The sequence below is a fragment of the Dreissena polymorpha genome, chromosome 1 (assembly GCF_020536995.1).
Source record: "Dreissena polymorpha isolate Duluth1 chromosome 1, UMN_Dpol_1.0, whole genome shotgun sequence".
NCBI classification, from domain to species: Eukaryota; Metazoa; Mollusca; class Bivalvia; order Myida; family Dreissenidae; genus Dreissena; species Dreissena polymorpha.
Genome location: NC_068355.1, coordinates 54,051 through 81,469, shown reverse-complemented (window position 1 = coordinate 81,469; position 27,419 = coordinate 54,051).

Here is a 27,419-nt window from a genome sequence, read left to right as displayed (position 1 = left end):
AGTCCAAATATGAAACTGTTTTTGCAAAAAATCAGCGTCCGTGATGCTACTTCCAACATAGAGCTCGTATATAACTGCCTTTAAAAAGAGTGTTGTTTTGAGTCGTATGACATGTAAGCATTGCACATTATAACTCGATTGTTCACTAGTCAATTTACTAGCTGCAATAAGTTGTAAGAAGTTCGTAGAAATATCCTTTGGTTTCACTATAATCGAAATGCGCGGTGTAACATCAGTTCGTTAATATCCATTTATTCGATGCCATTTGTATCTCCATACACAAATGTTATTTTATATGTTCATACACAAAAAGTTTCTGCTCTTCTGATGCAGTGGCATTACATTAAACACGAAGTGTCCGCTGATCGTTCATCCCCTTTCCGTTGCAGGTCAATGATCCGTTGCGAACGTTGTTACGATTAATGTGGCGTTGTATCCACGTGCACAGTTTTTAATCTGAATGCGTATTGACATTTCGAATTATCAACAATTAAGACTTGCTACGCGGTTTGTCAAACATGTTAATATATTGTCTTATCAAGTCTCAGGAAGCTTTTCATACAATTATCAACTTTACAACATTCAATCTTACAGGTATTGCTTATCGTAGTATAAAGATGTTCAAGTGTCATGTTTTTTCCTCTGTAGAAATAACAAAAGTTTCGCCACTTTTCCATCATGGTCTTTGTTTATTTTGTTTTAATTATACAATATCTCTTAACTTTAAAGAGTTTTTAATTTTGAAAATAAATAAGAAGGTAGATCTAATTGGGAGATGTAGTGCACAATAACAGAGTCTTAAATGAGAGTGCAAATCGTTTGATATGTTCATTACTTATAAATTAGTTTGTTTGTGATGTCACAAACTGTATTCCGTAGACACTACTACTGTGCCATGAATAAATGAGGGCATTAAAAACACTAGGTATGTAAACAAGGCTGTTTATATAAAAACATATATAATTGAATACAGACCCACAATGCCATTGAAATAGTGGTCCTGTTTCGATGTAAAAGGCGAAGAAAGCATCGAATTATGTGACAACGCGTACCATTAACGTTAAACTAAATACTGCTGATACGTCTGTGCAACTTTTCCTATAACTTTAACAGCTTATATATAAATTACGAATCGCCGGACACCTTAGTTTAGTTTAATCTTCACTGTTAAATGGATCTTTTCACGGTTTGGTAAATTGACAATATTAAAAAAAAAGAGTTCAGATTCGAAAATTTTCGTTTTAGTTATGATATTTGTGAGAAAACAGTATTAATGAACATTTATGTATCTTTTGACGATTTGAAAAACTAAAAATTATAAAGCGTTGCATCGCGATACGATTGAATTATTTGGGCAGTTCTGTTGCTGTCGTTTAAATTTACAAAACTACGAAGATTGCTTATATAGGTATAAAATACTTGAACTGTGTATACCCGGCGGAATAGACGAGAGGGCTAACGCGTTTTTTCTTCAGAAAAATTCCAGGACAACGGTGGTCACTGGTTCGAGCCCCGGTACCGGCTACTTTTTTTCCTTTTTTAATTTTATTCTTGATTTTTTACTGGAGCTTTTAAGATCCAATGTTTACATTTATCAATATAAAGCATTTAATGAAAAACTTCAAAATATCCCAAATTCTGTGAAATGGCCCCTTTAAGGTGCATATAGTTCATGACAGGTTTTTACCAATCTCATTTACTTTCTCAACCATCAAAATAAATTGTCTAATGCCTACTTTGAAAACATCTTCGGTTGAATTTTGTATCCGATACAAATCAATGTCCTTCTGATTGAAATTGTCTGCCGATCTTGCAAAACATTCGGTTGCCGGTAAACGATCCAAGGCATGCGATGATAAAGAATTCATTTAACGCACGTGACTGTTATATGAATCAAGGATTGTTATTCCAAGAACTGTACACAACGACGCGTAAATAGTCTTGGAAATCATAACAACGTATGCCAATCCCCGGAAAATTCACGTTTCTTTTAGTAACAGGCACATGTGTACTTTAATTCCTTTGTTTGTTTCTTCCTGTATGTGCGCGATGATGATCTGAAATATTAACTCCATGACGCTTTATTCTAAAATCTTTTTCTATAAAGAAGGAATGTAGTTGATATATGTTCGTAGTTTCATTTCCTCAAAAAGTTGCCAGTCTGTATCTGCTCTGGTATCTTCCCTACTATTGAGTAATTAAATGGTAATTAAATTGAATGCGTTAAAATTCTCTTTTATTATTGTTTAATTTGAATTACAATGCTATGAGGAATTTTTTATTTACACGTAAATGTATCATGAATATTGCTGGGCCAAGTGTAAGGTTGCGCGCTCTATAACCAGTTTAAACCCCCAATGCTTTGCATTGACCGTTCCAAGGCGGTGACCCAAGCTTTATTCTTATATGTGTTTATGTTGTTTTGTATTGCGCTGTTTTGTACTGTTTGGGCAATCGGTCACTTGCCTTAAATAAAGGACCAACTAATTGTTTATAATAAGAAATCAATACTGCTCCAGCAGCTGGAGTTTCACTTCTTTATATTGGTACCACTTCCATTATTTTCAGATAGCATGTGGACTGTGTTTACAATCGATCAGCGAAAATAGGAAAATGCTCCAAGTATATCACACGAGGAACGCGATGAAAAACTGCAAAGCACACTTCGAAGCTAAAATGGGTGATTATTACATGGATGCCGTTCTCCAATCGGTAAACGACCTGACAATGAAAATTCCTCGGGTTCTAAATATTTCAAACATGGCAATTTGTGAGGCATCATTGAATTAGACATACGATTACTACGATGGCTTATGTCGAGAAAATATACAAAATTTAAAAGAAGGTCTGCCAGGATATACACTATGAACATTCTTCTTCCTATATGTCTGGGATCATCGAAATTGATACTGTTAAACTGTGCTGAGTAAAAAAGCATATCAACATCGAAGAATAATTATTAAAAGAGATATTATGGGCATCTAACAGTTTATAGGTGTCTATCGCAACCGTTGTTTATTTTTGGTGTTTTCACTTCATTGACACTTATATTTGTTAATGAAGCATCAACATACTAAAACAATATCCCGGAAAGAGAAAAATAATGCATTTGAATATCAACCGTCCTTTCGTTTGACAAATGATCACGCATGTACAATGTGAACCTTAATTTAGTTTGAGTGCAGATTCGTTCATACGACACATTGACACAATTTTGTTTTACGGATCATTTCGGCTTATAGGACTGGGTGGATCACGTAAGATTTCGAATATAAAATATATTTTTTATAACCATCCCGTAGCAAGATGAGTTGAAGATAATGTGTCAGTAACCACATTTTAACTTACTCTTTTGACCTGTTATTTATTTCCAGCTCAATTCAACAACAAAAAATGCCCATAATATCACTTTAATATCCCAAGCAGTGGCTGACCTGCTGTTCTTGGTAGTTATGGGCGTGCGAATCTTCGATACGCGACTAGAACGGGTTACCAACCATTGTATAAACACTGTTTAGAAATTGCCACGATAAAACAATATCCACGGTTATTATCGCGGTTAAGTTACCACGTAGTAATGATAAGTTTACATCTGGCCACGATCTCCCCAATTAGCCAGAGGCTAAAAAATCGGGGAGCTCTACGATTAAATGGTATACTCCACGTTCTGTTAAGCTTCCTTACGAAATCAGCACGTTTTGTTGCGCTCTACTGCGCTTTGCTACGATCGAGCCCACGATTTGCATCACGTTCTGTTACGCTTTATTGCGATCAACACGATTGGCTTCCACGCTCCACCACGTTCCGTTACGTCCTGTTAAGATCTCCCACGACAAAGCCGCTTTGTCGCGATCTCCTGCGATTTGACCTACGATTTGAGACAAATGACCACGTTTTACGTCACGATTTGATATTTAAACAAGAAATAATTCACTTTAGGCTTATTATTCGCAACAATGAACCAGCTGGATATAGACGATCCTGAATTGGCTGTTTTAATTTACGCATATATTGTTGAACGAAAGAAAAGGTCACAGCATACACGTGATATAAACATCGGATTAGAAGTCAGAAGAAGAAATAGAAAGCCTAGGTCATGCTGGGTTAAGCAATGGTTAAGTGTTGAAAGTAGGCTTCAATATGGACATTACACACAACAATTAAATGTCGAACTCCGGTGTCGGGATGTCGGTGCATATATAAACTATCTAAGAATTGCTCCAGCCTTGTTTGACGAGATTCTGCAAAGAATATTGCCAATTATTGAAAAGCAAAGGACTAGATTTCATGAACCAATTTGTCCTGGATTGCAGTTGGCGCTTGTCCTCAGACACCTGGCAACTGGGGATAAGTATCCATCACTGTCATATGTATTTCGTTGTAGCCGTTCGTCTATTTGCAGGATTGTTCCAACAGTGTGCAAGGCCATTGTAGCTGCGTATAAAGACGAAGTAATGGCATGCCCAGTTTAAATTGAAGAATGGAAAACTATATCGGACCTATTTGAGAAGCAATGGAATGTCCCCCATGCATTAGGGGCATTGGATGGCAAGCATGTAGCTATCAAGATGCCTGCGAAGTCGGGTAGTCTTTATCGTAATTATAAAGGCTTCTTTTCCATTCCACTTCTTGCGTTAGTGGATGCGGAGTACAAATTTATTTGGATTGAAATAGGTGGTATGGGACATATGTCAGATGCACATATCTTTAAGGACACGGAACTGTTTGATTGTCTGGAGGATGGTACACTTGGAATACCACCACCGATCCTTTAAACAATGGTGACCCTGACATACATATGCCTTATTTCATTATTGGTGACCATGCTTTTGCATTGAGATCGTATCTAATGAAACCATATGCACGGCGTTCAATGCCAAAAGAGGATCTTATATATAACTACAGAATATCTAGAGGCCGACGTGTTGTCGAAAATGCATTTGGCATTCTGGCAAAGAGATTCCGATGTCTTCTTGGGACTTTGGAACAGAAACCTGAAGTAGTGAGAGATATCATTGAAGCAGTTGTAGTACTACACAACATGCTAAGGACGAGGTTGGTGGATATTTAAATTCGTTTGCGAATTGAATTAACCATGTTTAACAACAATGGCACATTTAAGTTACATGAACAAATTTTAAACGGAAAACACTAATTTTTGTTTTACTTAGTATATTATCTTTTACAATGACGCCGTGGGTAGATATTTTGCAACCCAGTAGACAGATGCTATATTCAGATACTATTCAATGTCATAGAAAGTTATATTAACAGTTAATTTAATACACATGCTGTGTTGTTAAAATCATGTGTTATCTTTAGTGTTATTTAGGAAAATAATGGTACATATATATTTGGTTAACTTTACATATCTGGCACATACGTATTTAATGTGTCGCTCACAGCCGCTAGATACTAATTAGTGTATATTTTTGTTTATGTTTGTAGATATCCAATGATGACCAATGAAGTAAACAATGAGGATGATGACCATAATATCGAACCTGGTACCTGTCGAAATGTGGTAAACTGGCAGGATGTTCCACAACAAGATGAACAAAGAAACAGGGCAACTACCGATGCGATAATACAACGAGAGCAACTTAAACAGTTCTTCAGTTCGCCAGGTAGAGATGTTCCTTGGCAAAACAATATGATACCAAATGTAAATAGTGACTAGCGTGTGTAACCCTGATTATTACATTCGCAAAGTTGGTTTGGCATAGCAATTACAGTATGTGTGTTAACCAAATAAACACATTTGAAATGTTTTTCTTAACGTTATTTATTGTTAACTTAAACAATTTTTTAGAAAATAAAACACAACTGTTTATTTAAACATGTCTTATGGGGTACAACATACAAAATTGAAATTTGCAAAACCAGTATGTCCTCTTACTTAGAGAAATTTCACAAGTATTAAAAACAATTGAACAAAACCTATATGCTCAAACATAAAAATATGAATTTTGCGGGATCAATATCTCTTTTTCATAGAGAAATTTCACAATTAACTTTAAAAGGTCAAACAAAGCATATGTGATAAACATATAAACATACGATTTGCCGAATTAATGTCCTCTTTGTTAGAGCAATTCACAACTATCTAAAAAAGGTCAAAAGTATCATGGACATTTAAAATAATCAGCGAGTATACACATTCTTTATGATTTTGCTACATGTATATTAAGTTGCCTTAATCGTCATTTTCCACATCCGTTGGGATACCCGCCTCCCGTGCCAATGCTGACAAGTTAAGACTTGGCTTGTTAACCATGGGTTGAAGCTCCGTGTATGTGTTCTCCTGAAGATCTGCCACCCGCGTGACGGATGCTTTTGTCGTTGGAGGAGGGCTAGTAAAGATATGAAGAGGAAACTGCTCTTGCACCAATCGCCTGTCCTGGGATTGCCACAAACCAGTGGAATGACCTTGTGTTTGTGAGGGCCATTGGCTTAGGTGTGGCTGCCAATTCTGGTACGCATATCCCTGCAAATATATTGTTTTCATATTTAAGGATGTGTTAATTAATTTTAAGTTATTGCACAGATAGCTTACTTACACATTTTTTGAAAGATAGTTCCCAGTATTGGGCATACAATTGAGAAATGTTTACTACGGGACCGTTATACTGGTAATGCCTATATAAACGTAACTACAGTTTACCAAAATCAAAATACATGTATGAAATATCATTTATCTAAATGTACCAACATTAATACGTTAAAATACCTGATTTTGAGGCTGTTGTGCTGATTTCTGTTGCTCGGCCTTCGACTCAACGTCATGCAGGACCTGTTAAATGCGCTGCTCCGCTTCCCTCTGCAATGATCCCGACAACAGCTTAAGTTTGGTCTCGACGTACAGAGAAAAGGAACCTGCACCATCGGTATACTTCGAAAAGCGGTCTTCTGAGCTAGGAACACCTTAAGCATGTTTTATGTAAATATACGTACTACAGTTCAATGCACGAATATTATAATTTATTTGTGTTTTATTGTTAGTCCATTCGTACTTGTAAATAATGTGTTCTGAACGTGTATAATTAGACGTTCGAAATAACAGTGTAAGTTTTTACCTGGACAAGGCAATTGATGAATTGATGATTGTTATTACTAGTGGGTACGACTTATTGTTACAACGTTTGTATTAAACCATGTTTCCAAAAGTAGTTGTTGACAGATGTACAGGACAACATTACAAATTACAAGGGAAAATAGTATCTAAAGGATTATTTGTAACGGATCAAGTTTTGATAGATACCAAAAATGATTCATTAAGACACATACCTAGTGTTCCAGTATTGTCACGTGAAGGAGATAACGACCTTTTAGGAGACGATGGGCTTTTTATACTGGGGGCCGGAGAATCGCCCTCTGCGTCAGTGGATTGCTGAGACGTCAGAGAGGCGTTTGATGTGGGAATCTCTGACATGAAACTGACGAAATTTCTGCGTTGAACGTCAACAATATGTGGAACCAAGAACTGGAGATTATCCCACACCCACTGGTCCGTCGCACTAAACACCTCGTCGCTCAGGCCAGACTTCTTTGATGTCTGTTTCAGCCTATAGCAAAAAAAAACACAATTAGGTTTACTGAAAATAAACATTAGCCAAAAACATTTAAATCATAAAACGTTTTATCATATACATAAGCATTTTTAACATGTAACCTTCTACGGCATCTGCGAGGATGCATATACGGCCATCTCCGGAGAAGGTAAACAGTCTAGTTAACAACGAAACTGATGAAAACTGTAAACTTGCAGTATAGTGTCATATATAATATATAACACCAACTTTGTATTTTTCCAACATCACCTTGTCATATCGTTATTTGCAGATCCTCAGACTCCGGGGCAGATGCCCTATGATGTGCTGGCTGATTTGCCCAGCCCATTGAGGAGACTACCATTGCCCATGGAGATCGAGGGTGTCGGCGGCGAAAGTCCGATGGGGTCTAGCTGACGTGCAACGGACACAGCCCCGAGTCAATAGACAAAGACTGTATCTACAGCGCTCGTTTCGATTGCTGGTAAGAAATTTACTGTTGTAATCCAATTTAATTCTTTATTTTCACCTGTTCCTGTCACTAGTGGTACATCTTTTAGTAATTTAAGAGCACTAGATATATACTCCAAGGCCCGAACATCGTCAGTGTCCGAACATCGTCCTTCTTTCTAATCTCGCGGTTTAATCACGTGATTATGTGCAGTGACGTCAAACACACTACGGTTTGTTGACATACGGTGAAATACAATTTCAAATAATAAAAACGAAAAAATGCGTAAAATAACAGGTAATACATGTTTTTAATCCCATTAAACACTCAGTAAATACCTTGTTGGTAAATTTCCATTAATGTGTAAACGGTAATATCCGTTTTAATTTGTAAAACACCGTGGGGAAACATCGTCTGTACCTTCTGTAAACACATCAATTGATGCCTTACAAATTCCGGTAGGATAAAAGTCCAAGTGTCAGTGAACACAAATTTCCTGTAAAAAAGCTGCTCGGATGTTTAATGTACCTGTAATGAAATTGCGGGACAGGGTGTTGGGTAGGGTAGACCCTAATTGTCAGACCACTGGTAGTCCTGCTATGTTTTATAACACACAAGAACAAAAGCTTACCAATCACATTAAGAGGATGGCTGACTACGGCTATGGGTATACCCGTCAGGAATGCTTTCAGACTTTGCAGTTGAAGTTGGTATTCGCCAGAAACACCAACCACTAACATTGAAATGGTTTAGGGGTTTCATTAAGCGTTGGATAGTGTTGAAAGTCCAGAAGCCTCGTGCTCTAGAACTAGCAAGGGCTAAATGTACATCAAAGGTGACCGAGTACATGACAAACTTGAAAGCTGTTCCTGAAGATAATGGCCTTATGGATAAGCCACATTTGATATTTAATGTTGATCAGAAGGGCATCACCATTGACCATAGACCACCCCATGTAATTGCTAGTGCTGACACTCGACAATCTGCAGTTACCTCTGGTAAAGGTAAGACAGTAACCATCATTGGTGGTAGTGCACGTGGTATTCATATACCGCCCTTCTTTATATTTCCAGGCAAGCGCATGAACCCTGGCCTTTACATGGAGCCTCGGCTGGAGCCAATGGAACTGTAAGCGAGTCTGGCTGGTCAAATTTACTAATTTTCAGCCAATATCTTGAAGACGATTTTTGCAAATGTTTTCCGTCAACTGAAACTCAGAAAGTTTTACTTCTATTAGATGGACATAAATAACATGTTTCAGTCACTCTGTCTGAATGGGATCTGTCTAAGGGCATCGTATTATTTGTTTTGCCTGCACACACTAGTCATGCTCTTCAAACTCTGGATGTCTCTTGTTACGGGCCCTTCGAACGCATATAAAATAATCACTGTCATAAGCTGATCAGACGAACAGGTGGAGCTGAAACCAGGTACAACATATGTGAGGTTGCTTGTAAAGTGTACATTAAAACATTGTCAGTCGAACATTTACAATCTGGCTTCAAACGCAGAGGGGTATTTCCATTTTGACCCTTTCATAATTCTGCTGCACTTGTTGCCACCAGCAGAAGTTTTTCATGTGAGTAGCCAGTCCACAGTTGAAGGCGGTGTACAGCTTGATCTGCTGGATACCATAGAGATGGAATTTAAAAAAACAAAAACAAACTAACAAAATCAAGAAACACAATGAGTAAAGTGGTTTCTGGTAAAGCCATGTGTGGAGATGTCGTCAATCAAATGAGAACCCATTAATTAAAACAAAAAACTACCAAAAAAGCAAAAAGAATAACACATCAATTAAAGAAAATGTTAAACCTACCGGTATAAGTAATCATCACATTCGCCAACCAGGTCCATCAATTAACAACATGTCTGACAGTAGTTTCTTCTGATGACAGTTTTGATGAAAGTGACCTCTGCTGTGTATGTAAGCGACACCAGCAAATAGAACTAGTCCGAAGTGTGAGCTTGGTCTTTGTCAAATGGGTTCAATGTGATCGAATGAATGGGAATGCCATGTAAACACTGGACACATTTAGGCTACTGTACTTCCCAAAAAGTTATCAGAAAAGATGTCAAATTTACTGCACACACTGTAAGGAAGGACCCATATGTTTTTTTTACGTGTTTTTAATGTAAGGTTTAAAATTGAGAAAAAATTGTCATTTGTAGCAATAAACACTTAAAATTTTATAGTGTAGCCTGAAATACTTGTGGTACAGTGTAAGCTCCTTTGAAAGTTGATTGGCCCCTTCAAGTATTGTGACGATGTTTGAATCTGAAAATGGCGGATATCTCGAGTCATATAAGTGCGTTTGGAGACAGATAACAGACATGTGTGCATGGATTTCGATGAAATAAACTGGAACTATATATGCTAAGAAAGGATCTTCACCCAGGTAAGTGTTCTTTTGTACAAATTGTCTTTATTAATACAAAATATTACTTGACGTATTTCTTAGCGTGACGATGTTAAGGCCCGGGAGGAGATTTCATCAAATAAACAATGCATAATCCGTTGAGCATTTACAGTAAGCACTTTCCTAACACCAAAAGTTCCATGTCACACTTCTGACTTAGACACACCGACACACCAATTATGCTATTTTTTATTTTACACAGTAATGAACTGTAGTATCATGGTTTCGTCAACTTTCCCAGACGGGGGTCAATTTTTCTATATAAACATATTTTTCTTTTATCGTGTTAACCATTAATCCATATGGGTTAGTTTGAGACTCGGGTTACAGTTTTATACTCAAAATTAAACTCGTCTTAATTAATCAAAACCTTACATTCTTTAGTTCAATAAGTTTCAGTCTGGATTCGAGTCTAAGTTTGAGGCAGAGTTAAATGATGAATTTAGGCCCTGGTCTCTGAAAAAACCTGTCTATTACACCTGCATAAAAGGGTTGTCCTGGCTCCACAGGCTGATCCTGGATGACATTTTGCCAGCATCCTATGACGTTATGCAAGACCTTCATGAAACAGAACATACAATATGGATTGCACAGGCTGATTAGGGTTAACACTTTACGTAGATAAATTAAGGTAGCGCACCGAAAGCGGTCTTAGCAGCAGTCGAAATTCTAAAACATTGTGGCAAAGGGAGAGTTCTCATATTTTCCCTATGTTTTCTACTTCAAAATCATATACTATACGCTTATTCTAAAATAATTTGGTATTTTTATATAGATGCTTTCAAATGTGTTTGCTGCAAAATTCTTAACACAGGAGAAGGTAAATTCTTGTTATGTCTTTTACTTCCATCGTAATTGTAAAAATTGTAATGATGTTAAGGTTTGCATAACATTTTAATATGATCTTCATTGTCTTTTTTGTTGCAGGTAACAAATATGTCAAGACAAGTTAGAGTGCAGTATTTGCTAACGAAAATGGGCCTGGCAATTGAGGCCGTTCGAAGTAAGGCAATGTCTAAACGCAAAGCTACCATGACTATCGATATGCCGAGGACAACGCTTTCAGACAATCTGAGTGGGCGTATCCCGGAGGCAAGGACTCGTCCTGGTCCAGCGACGATCTTATAAGCAGGGTAGGAAGACGTGTTGGTGAATTATATAAAACAAGACTACTGTCAAGCAATATAAGTCCCCTACCGGCTCCACCATTGTCAGAAATTCAACCATTTTCAGATTATTTTTTTTATGTTTTTGTTGCCATAGCAACCAGAATTTTTGACGTAGGTACAAAATGAAATGACGTGCATAATGTCCATATTGCCATCTATCCATGTTTCAACTTTCATGAAAAAATATTAAGAACTTTAAAAGCTATCGCAGGATCCAGAAAACCACAATTTCAGCAGTATTTCTAGTCTTTTTGTTGCCACAGCAACCAGTTTTTTTACGTAAGAACAAAATGAAATGACGTGCATAATTTCCATATTGCCATCTATCCATGTTGCAAGTTTCATGAAAAAATATTAAGAACTTTTAAAGTTATCGCAGGATCCACAAAAGTGTGACAGACAGACGGACAGACTGACTGACAGACGAAGCGCAAACCATAAGTCCCCTCCGGTGAAACCGGTAGGGGACTAATTAATGGCTTCCATTGGATATCCGGTTTTGAGCGAGGAACTTTTAATCGAGGTCAAAAAGTTTATTGATGTTGATGGGGTCAAAACACCATTTAAAAACAACAAACCATGAAAGGATGGTTCTGTGCCTTCAAAAAACGTCATTCAGATTTAAGCGAGCCAGGACACTTGGGCATCAACGCGCATTTGTTAATATTGCTATGATTGAATCATGGTATGTTTAAATGCCTATAAGATGAAATAAATGGGTATGAAGATATGATTTAAGACTCTCGACGGATTTTTAACGCCGACGAGAGTGGATTCCCTCTTTGTTATCAATCTGGAAAAGTTCTTGCACAAACGGTTGCAAGACATGTTTACAACGTTGCATCTAATAACAAAAAGCATATTACGGTCATGGTCTGCTTCAATGCATTTGGCGACTTCATCCCACCATTGATTGTCTATCCTGGTGAAAGATTTCGCGATATCGGATTGAGCAGTTTCCCAGAAGATATATATGGCCATACTTCTAATGGGTGGATGGACTGTAGGCTTCCATTTATTTTAATGTAAATTTATCATTAAATGGTGAAATATGATATATATGTAACGTTTTTTTTCAAATAAACAAGTGATTTTCATTTCGTAGCTTTCATTTTTTTGTCTTTTAAAAGTAAATTTATGAAATAACATGTGATCAAGCATGAATCATTTTCGTTTCAACACTAGCGGTAATACTAAACAATCATAGTTCATTCTTAGACTTTGCTTAAGAGAGAACTCTAAATGTATACAAAAACAGTTGATTTAGCTAAATATTAACAAAAAATCGCCATAATTGTTTCTTTATTGTTTTCATTTGCTAACAATTTATTTATAAGTTAATTCAATACTGCACCCAAGTCTGCAGTGTCCACTTCTGCCATAAAAATCTGCAACCCCATTTACCTTTTTCTGATGTCAGATATATCTTGCGCTTATTTGAATCATTGTTTACATGCATGTTTTTATGCTCCCGGATCGAATAATCGGGGTATATTGTGTTTGGTCTGTCTGTTATTGTATGTGGCTGTGTGTCTTGGTCATAACTTGTGCAATATTTAAGATAGCAACTTGGTATTTGGCATGCATGTGTATCTCAATGAGCTGCACATTTCGAGTGGTGAAGGTCAGTGTTATCCTTCAAGGTCAAAAGTCAAATATATTGCTTCAAAGCGGCGCAGTCGGGAGCGTTGCGTTTCACAAACAGCGCTCTTGTTAGTAATATCATAGCAATTCATGTCAGTTCATTTCTAAGCTTATACAACAAATTGTAATATACTTTCATTTAAGAGCTACAACCTGTAGGTACAACATTATGATCTTAAATTGTAATAAAACTATTTTGATAATGCTCACTTTATTATATTTATTTCAATTTTTATACTCAGTTGAATAAAAATAAATTTATATTTTTAATTTTCCACAAGGACCAGCTGTTCTGCTTTTCAAGTGGAAATTTTTCAGGAAATGTCAGCTGCCTAATGTAGTTGGAGCAGTTGACGGGACCCTTGTTCCCATTATCAAACCTGCTGAGTCTGAAGAGGCCTATGTGTACAGGAAAGGAATCCATGCCATTAATGTACAGGCTGTCGTTGACGCCAACATGAGGTTAATGTATATATAGTATTTTGATTCATTATCATAAAATAAGATTTTACAGAAGAGACATACCATACATGGTTGAATTAAGCGCAAATCCGATCATCTTTGACATCAAATAGTGATTATTTATGTACATGCGCAAAACATTAAATACCACAATTTACACCATGAGTACCGTGTAATCAAGCTTATGTTATTTAATGTGTAAGCCAATCCAGCTATCAGTATTATTTTGAAACATAGTCTAACGTTACACAATCATGTACTTTTCTTTTAGGTTCACAGATGTCGTGTCAAGATGGCCTGGTGCGGCACTAATGCTTCGGTGTTTGATACCAGTGGCTTAAAGGTAACCTAGTTGCATTTTAATCTACCATAAATAAACTATATTTAAGCTAGGTTGGTGAAAATAATTGAGATGCTATCCTTAATCCAACAAAATTAACTGTGGACTGCTGTTATAGTAAAGACAAAGCAAACTAGCAAACTGCAGAAAACTAGAAAACTGCAGAAAGCTAGAAAACACCTGGATATCCTAGAGTATATTTTGGAACAGTAAGTCAAATTATTATATTAATATTTAAACATACTTTTAATATAAACAACACATTATAAATACTGAGCTAAGAACAAATGTTAATGACCCGGGCGGGTCGTCAACGTCTTATTTATATCCCTTTATTTAAATACATCATTAACACAAATGTATGTTAAAAGGTGAAAACAACCATTAGTTTATGCACATCTCTTAATATTTCCATGTTACCATATTTTAGCATCACTTGGCATTGCAAGTAATTTGAAACATAACATACATTCAGTGTAACATTTCATTTTCAGATAGTGTTCCACTTCATATGTCCTTGAAGGTAGAATTGTTGGAGAACAAGGGCTATTGTAAAACATGCATGCCCCCATATGGGCTGTGCGTTGTACTGGCAACTGTGAATACGACTTTTGTCACTGTGACCTTGACCTTTGACCTAGTGACCTGAAAATCAATAGGGGTCATCTGCGAGTCATGATCAATCTACATATAAAGTTTCATGATCCTAGGCATATGCGTTCTTGAATTATCATCAAAAAATCATTTTACTATTTCGGGTCACCGTGACCTTGACCTTTGACCTAGTGACCTCAAAATCAATAGGGGTCATCTGCGAGTCATGATCAATCTACCCATGAAGTTTCATGATCCTAGGCGTATGCGTTCTTGAGTTATCATCCGGAAACCATTTTACTATTTCGGGTCACCTTGACCTTTGACCTAGTGACCTCAAAATCAATAGGGCTTATCTGCGCGTCATGATCAATGTACCTATGAAGTTTCATGATCCTAGCCCCAAGCGTTCTTGAGTTATCATCCGAAAACCACCTTGTGGATGGACCGACCGACCGACATGAGCAAAGCAATATACCCCCTCTTCTTCGAAGGGGAGCATAAAAATGTATTTTTATGTTAAATAGATAAACATGAAATGAGTAGAAACTATTTTCACTTTGTTATTATATTAAGGAAACATTATCGTCTGTTAAGTCTTCGAAAGATACTGTGGAGACATTAACAATATTCTCTCTAATATTGACATAACAATTAAACTGAAGAGGTAACCTCGGCATAATTTGAAAAGCCCATTAACACTTAATATCAACGAATATTTCGTACACTATTTCGAAAAAATAAGTTAAAACATCACAATAAATAGCAAACATTTAAACGCGAGATGTGGTCCCGCAACATTGATTTAACAAGATACAAAATGCTTTTTTTGTGGAACAATGGCCTAGTATCACGAACATACTTACGTCGATATATTGACTAAACTTTGAGATTTTGTAAAAATTTTGAGATTAGTGTAAACACCTTGTTCAAGTTGGTGAGCACACAATGTTTATGAGTACAGAGTCGAACTCATCTTTGAGTTTGAGCAAAAATATTTTAGCAAGCGTTCAACGTTTCTCAAGTTATAAAGCAGAACTCAAACATGGCCGCTTTTATAGAGCGCATTCATCGTTTACGAAGCCGTCATCCGATTGAACGCGTTTTTGCAGACCGAAGCAACCCTCGTGTAGTTTTATCGGGGGAAGAAATCAGGGAATGGTATAAATTTTACCCGGAAACAAAATATTATATCGTTGGATTGGTGGATAATGCATTGGACACGCCAACTCGTCGGTCATTGCCGGTTCCACCATTACTGTCAGTAATGATAGGCCTCCAATTTAATGCATCGGGCTGTCACCATTTCCTGTTGACAGCAAACCACCGCGTCTCAAGATGTTCCGTGGGTCAAATTATCAATCGTGTGAAGGATGCACTATGTAGAAATACGAATCATTATAAGTTTCATTAACGATGTCATTAAGGTAATCGTGTCGGAATCCTGTATTTTCCCGGTTCAACTGTTTACACGGTAATTTACATAAACTGTTTGTATACGCGTCTTAAATAAACTATAGCGTACCGTTTAAGTCATTGTTTTGTCAGTTTTGTTAAAGCAAAAATACAATTGTTAACTATTTTCGTTGTATAGTTGTATATAATAAAAGGAATATTACGCTAGCCAATTGTTTCAAGAGTTTGTATTTAGTCTCGTGGCTTGTGCTATTTCGCAGCACACTCGAGGCTCCGCCTAACGTAATATTCCGTATATATGTGTTAATGCAGCATCAAAATACTTAAACAATATCCCGGAAAGAGAACCTTAATGCATTTGAATATCAACCGTTCTTTCGTTTTGTCAACTGACGACAGAAATGATTCGATTTACGATGTGAATCTCAATGTAGTTTTAGTGCAGATTCGTTCATATGGCACAAAGACACCATTTTGTTTTACGGATCATTTCGGCTTAGATGACTCCCCAGTCATATAAAATATCACATAACATAATATGTAAATTTTTTTTAAACAACAGATAGCAAGATGGGTTGCAGATAATTGGTCAGTAACCACATTTTAACTAACTCTTTTGGCCTGTTAATTATTTTCAGCCCAATTTAGCAGTGATAAAATGCCCATTATATCGCTTCAAGTTAACACCTAAACAATCAGTGTTCCTTATAGCAGTAGCCACAATTTCAACGCTACATGTGGTATGATTTACATAGATTTTTGTAGATACAAAATGCTCGTTTTATTTGTTTGTGACACAATTAATTCCATTTTAATTTCCAGCGACTATATCTATTCAAACGACACACGAACACTTAAATGGTACAATATGCAAAACATAAATAAAAAACGAGCATTTGTATCTACAAACATCTATTTTACCAGACCACATCAGGCGTTGAAATTTCGGCAGTTGCCATGAGGAACAATGATTTTTAATTGTTTAGCTTTGTTTTACGAAATATTGTACGAAATTCTCGTTGATTTGAAGTAGAAAGGATTGCATAGCCGAATGTGGCGGATGTTTCTCGAAAATCTTAAAATGATGCTGCAAGAAGCCTTTTTAAAATGAAGTTCGTTGTTGAAACACATGTTTTTAAATACAAGACCAGTCCGGTACTGGTAGATATGTTTAACAACATACCAAGCTTATCGACGCAGATGTTACCAAAAGAATGGATGTTACCTGGGATTTAAAACTTGTATTTATGACTTTTAAAGTGATATTATGGGCATCTAACAGTTTATAGGTGTCTATCGCAACCGTTGTTTATTTTTGGTGTTTTCACTTCATATACACTTATATTTGTTATTGAAGAATCAACATACTAAAACAATATATCAACCGTACTTTCGATTGACGACTGATCATGCATGTACAATCTAAATTTAGTTTTAGTGCAGAATCGTTCATACGACACAACGACACAATTTTGTTTTACGGATCATTTCGGCTTAGAGAACTCGGTGAGTTACGTAAGATATCGAATATAAAATATATTTTTATAAACAACTGGTAGTTGAGTTGCAGATAATTTGTCAGTAACTACATTTTAACTAACTTTTTTGACCTGTTAATTCTTTTCAGCTCAATTCAACAGTGAAAAATGCCCATAATATCACTTTAAAAAAGAAAATGCTGTATTTTTCTATTTTCTAGGCCATCACTTTAACTATTATTTTTCAAATGCTGTCCATATTTACTTTTTGAAAGAAAAACACATGAGTGAGTATTTAAGAATAATACAATAAATTAATTATCACTATATACGGTACCATAAATAAATTTTATTTTACTTCAGTAAAATTTATAATGAGCGAGTGAAACTTCACTTTTCTAGAACCCGAATTGTGATTATGTGTCGTATGAAGGAATATGCATATATTCATTGAGGGTTTCCAACGGAGATTAGAACATGTCTTGTGTACATGAAGTGTTCTGTTTAGTCCAGTCATTCTAGCTCAGATACGCCCAACATCTCAATATCTCAAATTGCAACAGAAAATGTTTTTTTTTTTTTTTAAATCATAGATGCATATAGTATAACAGATCAAGTCTAAAACAATCTATACTGGGCAAAGTTACAAAAACGAGACCAAATATAGGCTAATTAATGCATATTCTACTTTGAAACTCCTTATAATTCAAATTTATTTCATTTCCCATCATTTTTACATATAACATCCATGTTATCATAGCTATATCTAAATCTATTATGACAATACAAGTAAAAAAAACTATAATATTATCTTTTATAGCACATTATTTATCCCCGTTTTATATATGAAATTTAAAAGTGGGTTGGGTATTTCTATATCATAAAACATATCTTTTATTGAATAATTTTGAATATAATTATTGAATCATCGTCTTGTATAGATCTATAGACTTTTACACACATAAATATTATTGCTTCTTTTATCGGGGTTTTGCCAACTTTCCGCCATATTGTTTACTTCGTCTGCTTCAAAATTGCGCGAAAATTACGTCATACAATTTTTTTAGACTGCGTCCCTATGTTTTCTGTAAACAAACACCATACTTTACGTAGTCCTATTTTATGTAAACGCTTTTTTAAGTTTTCGTTGATGAAATGGAGTTCATGTTTAATCGTAAACGACTACATAAATCTCGATCGTAATTATTGATGAAACGGCCCCCAGATGACATACGTTAGTACGGTATGAGTAAATTTATTTAGTTATGACGTTAAACAATCCCGCGTGCGGTTTAAATATCGATGACGTAAAACTTAAAAAAATCTTATTTCTCTCTAAGACTGCACGTTTAACATACGTAGTAGTCATGAATATACCATCGTAATTAAATTATAAAGAAATTTAAACTGACTAGTTACATTCAGAAATTGTTACTTACCAATGGAGATACTCAGGAGCTATCTTATATTGCCAGAGATTGAAATATAAGCAATTATGACGTTTTCTGTTGGTGTATTATTTGCTTGGTCACTTGCTTTAAATACAGGAGCCTGTCTGCTAGCAAGTACGGCATTATACATATCAGATGTGCAAACACTGCTTCGTTACAGTAACTTGCATTTTTTTTAATGGAAACTTGCCCAAGAAAACCTTGGTAATAATGTCGTAGTCGTTAATGTCATCCAGTAGGTTGGTGTAATATCTGATCATTAGATGGGTGTCATGTCAAACCAGTAGATGGGCGTCATTTCCAACCATTAGTTGGGTGAGATTGTCCCCAACTACATCGGTTTTTAATGTCATCAAGTTGGTCAGTGTCATTGACACCCAGAAGGTCAGTGCGATTGCAACCCAGAAGGTCAGTGTAATTTCCACACAGTAGGTCAGAGTCATTGCCACTCAGTAGGTTGATATTATTGCAACCCAGTTGTTGAGTGTCATTGCAACTCAGTAGGTCGGTGTCATTAACGCCAAGTAATTTCGTTTCATTGCCATCCAGCACCAGATTGTATAATAAGTTAAACCGGCGGTTAACCACATAACGGAGGTTGAAAGTCGGTAACTTGTTGGTAATTTGTCGGTTCGGAAAGCGTTTGCAAAAAAAATCGTTAGTTATACCAATCAGTTAAAACCCGGTTAAAACATACCCTGCTACTCTAGGTGGGTAAGTACAACTTAAAAAGTAATCGCTAGGTAACTTAGACTAAATGGCAGACATAATAGACGCTTACCATCGACGACCTAGATAATTTTGACGTGTAAACAGACCATTTACAAATTTTTACGACAACAAACAACGCAGACAATACAGATTATCGACGGCAAGCATCGACAAACTAGAGGATAAGATAGGACATAGAATACAACTACCTACAAGACGCAACCATTGATAGCAAGGTAAGCGATAGCCGCCATATTGGCTTTCCCTTCTGACCTAATTTAAAGCCTCTATAACGCTCAAAATCAACGAAACTTTCGTGAGGCATTTTGTAAACTTAAAGTTAACACCTAAACAATCGGTGTTCTTTATAGCAAAAGCCACCATTTCAACGCTAGATGTGGTATAATTACATAGATTTTTGTAGAAACAATTTATTTGTGACACAATTAATTCCATTTTAATTTTCCGCGAATATATCTATTCATACGACACACGAACACTATGTTAGTGTTCATGTGTCGTATGAAACAACTATGTAGATCCATAGCTAAAGGAGCATCTAGAAATTGAAAAATTGTTGGAAAAAAAACTGATATAAAGATTGAGTAAACATTAATATTGCATTTAGTGAACAGAATTTTCTGATATCAAGATTGAGTCAACATTAATATTGCTTTTAATCAAAATGGTTGTGACGCTAGAGTCCTCCATGTATTTTAAGCGAGAAATGCATGTACTGACTTGCACACAAATGCTCTGTGGTCCAAATTGGCGTCACTATAGTCCACTCTAGTACATTAAATTGAACTCACGTTATCGATTCAGAGTGCATAGCCATCTTGTTATATAAATTTACATCAATTTTAATTACAGCTGTATCTTGAGACAAACCAAGTAGGAAGTTTGTTGGGCGACAGTGGCTACGGGCACAAGACATTTATTTTAACCCCCAAATCCCATTACCCAGCAAAAAGTGCACTACCATGCGGCTCATAGTCGTGGCAGGGCCTTTGGAACCTTAAGATTTAGGTATTATTTAGGTACATGCTTACTCTTGTACTTGATGTTGATGAGAAGTCTTTGATTTCTAAATATTTAGTTACTGATGTCAATCAATTATTGTTTTATCCATACTGCAATGATACATACACCAAATGTTAGTGTGCGTACTTTTTGAGGTTTTTGCTTAAACATTTTCAATATAAGAACCTTCATATAAAGGTTTCAATTACTATATAAAGGTTTTTGTTACTAACATATTTTTGTATTATTGCCTTTTAAGAACCAAATAGTTCAATCCCTAAATTGATCAAATCAAATATATTTTTATTGATTGAATACAATAAATGAGTTCTAGAACATGTAATATGGCAACATGAAAATATGTTTGTGTTGTGTGCTTTTAAAGATGTCTTCACATAAGTCGCGGGGATACCTCTCGTTTCAATCTGAACGAGCAGCAAAAGTTGTTGTGGACTGTATGTGACTGCACAATCTGTGTGTGCAGTTCAATGTCGCAGTTCCACAGGTGAACGACACGGAGAATGATGAAATTGGTCATCATAGTGTAGGAGATGGAATACATGTGAATGTACAACAGGCTAGACAGCTGATAATTGCTAGATTTTAAAAGTTGTTCACATGTAACAATACATTACATCCATAAGGTGTGGGTACATTTGGGAAAAACAATACTTTAATGTAAACATAATGATTGATTTTTTTTTATTTACTTAATGTCAATATTGGTGTGGGACATTACTTGACTGCGACATTCAGATCTTATAATGATTAAATCGTTTTATAGCATCATATCTGAAGAAAGTAATTGATCCCAAAACTTTTTGCTGACCTAGTAAATAATACTTAATAAGTGGATCAGTTTATTTTTAAATTAAGAATCAGGCAGACATTTGCCCATTGCTATGGTTCAGAAAAGTTTGATACCCTTGAAGGCCATATACCAGTTGTATCCATGAGCTGCAATGTCCTGAAGTGTTGTATGAACAACTGTTAGACTTTAGAAGACAACTGTTTATATAGAATAAATAATTGTTGAATCATGTTACAGTTAAAAGTTTACTGTTTGAACTTCAAACATATTGTGGCTAACGTTTCAGTTTGTAAATCGAATAATTCAGTTAGCTATTATGATGATTCTTATTGTTGCTTTTTTCACACACATCGGAAAATACATCATTTGGAATAATTCATTTATACAAAATTCACACGGTTTATTTTTCTACAAAGACTGGCATATTAAAGGAACCAATAATGTAGAAAAAATATACGACTATGAACAAGGCAATTTTATAATTTTGAGCAATTACCAAACGTGAATACCAGAGATTTCTTAAAATTCTTTAGTCTTATCAAAAGTTTGCCACTAGAACTGAAAGAAAGGCTGAAATCTAAAAACATAAGTAATCAACCGCAAGAATATTTACTCTCATCAATTTCATAGTAAACTAAAATCTGCAAATTAGTATACCAAACACTCGTTCTGGCAAAGCAAATCAATCCAATTAAGGCAATTGCAAAATGTGAACTTTAAAAAAATAAAGAAATAGAAACGAATAAATTGTTTATTCAACCTTTTCGACTGACACATGAAACCAAGTTATATAAAAATACTTAAAACACTTGACATTGTTTAATAGCTTTAACCACAATATTTCTAACTTTCATCCATGTGTGGTAAATGCACATTAAAATATTTGTTTTGTTTGTGGGGGGGGGGGGGGGGGGTTGGGGAAGTAGTACCCATGGGGAACTTGACCCATTCATCGAAACTGGGAGGCGGGTTACATTCTCGATGAAATATTACAAGAAATATCTTTAAAAAAATATTCGACGTGTATTTTCTGTACCTCTTATCTTAAAAAACGTTCTGTTACAGTAAGCCGTTTGTGGGGTATAACTTTACGTTTCAGCAGATATATTCAAAATATACATGATCTTTAATTACACCATGCTCTTTAGTTTCACATGTATATCATTTCAAGCTTTATATTTCGTTGTTTTTCTTTCTAAGTTAATGATGTCATGTGTACGGACGTGATTTCACATATTTTTTCTCTTTTGATTGTTTTTTCTCTAATTCAATAAGTTTTGGCATGTTTGTTCGTTAAGAACGGCAATAATTTCATGTTGATTCCCGAAAGTAGGTATGAGCACATAGTCGTAAGAGTGCTTGAATACGTGAGTTCGCCCATGAAAACATGGTAAGGTTGACTAAATCTCCGCGATATGACCTAATATGTGTTTAAAACAGCAACCACTATCCAACAAACGAATGAACTATCAAACATAGTATGTGCACTGATGTGGCTCTGTAATTTCTGTTTGAAAAGTTTATTAAAATGCAAAATAACAAAGCACGCTGTCGCATAAAAGCGAGTTTCATTGATATTGTACGGCTAGTATGCTGTTTATATACCATACTCGCTACAACGTTTACAAATGGCAGGTTTGAAATAATTCTTTTTCTTTACACTCATGATCGGGTTAAACGTTAATTATACACGTTTTCATTCGTAATTTATTTACAGAATCACTACAAATGTCAAATACAATACAGAAAATTCATAGGTGTTTCATTGATCTATAAACATATAATGGATTGAATATAACTGATTAAAATTAACGTTTTCAAACTATTATTAAAGTAACATTACTACTCAAAATCAACGAACATTTCGTACAATTGTTCGTAAAATAAACTTTACCAATTAAAAATCAGTGTTCCATATGGCAATTGCCGAAATTTCAACGCTTGATGTGGTCTGGTAAAATAGATGTTTGTAGATACAAAATGCTCGTTTTTATTATTGTTTTGTTTATCTATTCATACGACACATGAACACTGTTCGTGTGTCGTATGAATAGATATATTTGCGGGAATTAATTGTGGCCACAAATAAATAAAAACGAGCATTTTGTATTACAAAAATCTATGTAGTCATACCAAATCTAGCGTTGAAATTTTGGCTATTGCTATAAGGAAAACTGATTGTTAAGGTGTTAACTTAATTTTACGAAATACTTAACGAAATTGTCGTTGATTTTGAGCGTTATAGAGACTTTAAATCATTTTCCCAGAATATGCTGTGCTATTTTATAGCTGAGTTTCTTTTACCTTTATCAATGATAATCAGCGAGGTATTCCGATTAGAAAAATCTCAATCGGACTGGCTCGGATTTAACATAGGTCGCCATTGTGAAGAATTGTTTCATGGTATGATAACTTAGACGAGCTGCTTCGAAGCATCGTCAAATATAAAATGAAATGCAGTATATGTTTTCATAACACTATAATTCTCTGAAATATTCACATTTTATATACCAGAACTTTCACTATGTTACATAGCCTAATATATGTCAACATATGTGCCAAATTACATGATAGCACAAAGTGACTAATATGTATCAAATAATGTTACAACACAAAAAGTACACGAGAAATAATATTGTCTGAAAAACAATGATTAATTGTTTTAAATACTGATATGGAACAACTAATTGAGTAACTGATTTACTAGAACGTTATTAATACTGATCTGGAACAACTAATACTAATTGAATCCCGGGATTGACTAGAAAATAATTAATACTTATATATAACAACTTATACTATACAAAAAGAAACAATGACTGCAAAATGAGTACTTTATATATGTCATAGCAGTACAAACAAACCTTGGCTCTTTTCAGTCGAAAGGCAGAACACAAATCCCACATCTATCAAGTACAACTGTTCAAACTTTAGTCTCTATAATGCCATTTTGGTGTTCATGTGTCGTATGAATAGATAATTCACGGGAAATTGAAATGGAAAAACAACGAGCAGTTTGTATCTACAAATGTCTATTTTACCAGACCGATGTGGTCTGGCGTTGAAAAATTTCGTCAATTGCCATAGGGAACACTGATTTGTAATTGGTTAAGTATATTTAACGAAGTATTGTACGCAAATTTCGTTCAGTTCGAGTAGTGATGTTACTATAAAGTGATATTATGGGCATTTACACTGTTGAATTGAGCTGAAAAGAATGAACAGGTCAACATAATTATTTAAAATGAGGGAACTGACCAATTATCGACAACTCATCTTGCTAATAATTGTTTGCATATATACTATTTTCGATATTTTATATGACTCACCTAGTTCTCTAAGCCGAAATGATCCGTTAAACAAAATTGTATCTGTGTGGCGTATGAATGAATCTACATGTACATGAAAACTACATTTAGACTCGCATCGTACATCGAATCATTTCTGTCGTCACTTGTCAAAACGAAAATACGGTTGTTTTCAAAATGATTATGTTCCTCTTTCCGGGATATTGTTTTAGTATTTCTGCATTAACAAATATAAGTGTATATAAAGTGAAAACACCAAAAATAAACAACGGCTGCGATAGACACCTATATACTGTAAGATTCTCATAATATCACTTTGAACTATATTCTGAAAACCAAACTTAGCAACCATTATGGTACCACATCAGCAAAACCTTTAAATAATACTTGTTACATAGCACTTGTTCAGGTTTTGACAGGACAGCCAAGTTAAAGACATCTGAACTAAGGTCAATCACTCGGGTAGAAGAGGAGCTGATCTATCTCTATTTTTCAATTTAAAAGCAAAACAGGATACTTGTGATGTAAATATAAGAGCTATGTCTTTTGTAATAGATTTTCATAAACAGAAAATACTATACACATTTCAGCAAAAAAATAAATAATATTGTTTTAAATATAATTTAAATTAATAAACTTACTGGCAACCAAGATTTTTTTGAATTGTTTGTCCCTGAAACGGTTGAAATGTGTTTCAGACAAGGCCTAGCTGATTCGTCGGGTCTCTTCTTCGTAGGTGTCTGCGAACTCAGCAAAGTCTTCACCTTTAACCACATGATCGGTAAAAAAAGTAGGTCCGCAAAGAGATGATCAGGGATTCATGGTGGATTAGGCCACAAATTAAAATATTGTTGGTCTGCCCTTTACCCGACCCTAGATTTTACAGTTGGGTATGTAGGTAGGCAAATTATTTATTTTATTTGAGAAATTATATGTTAAATACACTTATAATCTATAAATATTTAAAACACTGTTATTTAAGCACTTTTGCAGTTTACGAAGCCCTATTTAGCTTATCCATACTTGCATATATTAATATCACATGCATGCTTCATGATGCTTGTGTGTTATAACATCAAATATGTGTTTAATAAATGATGTTAATTGCTCAAAGGCATTTGCCATTATTTAACTGCCAGACTGCTTTTATTTATAACTTAAACATTTCCCTTTAGCATATAACAAGAATTGAAGGAGTGAAGAAAGACGGCCTGACGCCTTTAATGGAAGGAGCTGTCTAATCAGGGTATTCTTTATTTGCAAAAGACTGACCCAAGCCAAGGCATCAATCTGCATCAACAGGCTTTTTGAGTATGAGTTTCGATAATATAAAGGCCATTTAACAGAAAATTGACATAAATGTGAACATAATTAATTAAAAAAAAAAATAGCCGACAACAACCGATTAAGCGTTAAAATTCCCAGGTACGTTTAGTATTTTACCGTACCCAGGGTACATGTAAGTACATGTAGTACCCAAGCCAACGATGGCCAATCAAGTCTTACTAACTGTATAATGATTATATCTGACCGACTTTACTACCAACAGGAGATGTGCATATTATCAGCCGGTTATGGTTGAATGATTTTTTACAGAGCTATGGCCCTTTGAAATTTACTTTAAACTGTACATATAGTGCAATTCTTGTCCGGGCTATTTCTCCCCAACTACTGACTGGGCTTCAATGAAGCTTTATGGGAAGCTTAACTACCTTAAGGAGATGCGCATGTTATTAGTGGGTTCTGGTTAGATGATTTATTTACAGAGTTTTGCCCTTTGAAATTTTTAAGTTGCTTAACCATCCATCGTATTATTTTGTCCAAAGTTATGCCCCTCATGACGTTTCCTCTTATCTGAATATATAGTGCAATATTGTGAAAAAAACTTTGGGGAGCATCACCCGTCTACGACGGTTTCTTGTTTATTTTTTGTTATGTTACATTGTCGGCGTTAAGTAAACAGACCACATTTACTCTGACGCTAATTACTTACAACTATTTTGATAAGGATGATTTTTTGTCTTTGTAAGTAACACTGAAAGTAACTGATCGTGTGTTCTGTATTCACCCTCAGAACTTTGTGATCTGTGTTTTTAGATGTTATTATCTTATGAAATTATTAATAATTTCATATAAATTAGAGAGGAAAGTTACACGGGTGTGTACTTTATTTTAAATTAAAAGAAAATTTATAGTTTTTGAATTTTCCGCATCACAAAGTGGTTAAACATTGCCACTATATTTTAACAAACATTATATGAGTTATGATAAGTGTAAATCTGATGTAAGGGTTGTATTGATGCATATCAATGCATATATATACTTGTACACCAGTTGTATTGATGTATATGAAGATACACACAAATGTGGGAAATTGTTGAACTTACATTAATTGTGCTGGTAGAGCATGGTTAAATAGCTCCCCTCTATAGTACCTCAATTTCCGATGGGCATATTTTTTTTTGGATAATATGGTTAATAATGTAATTGTATTGTACTTTAGTATATATTTGTAAGAGTGGTTTAATGTGGTACACTTGCAGACAGGGAGTAGAGCCATAATGCTGTATGAAACTTCAAGAGAATCAGGC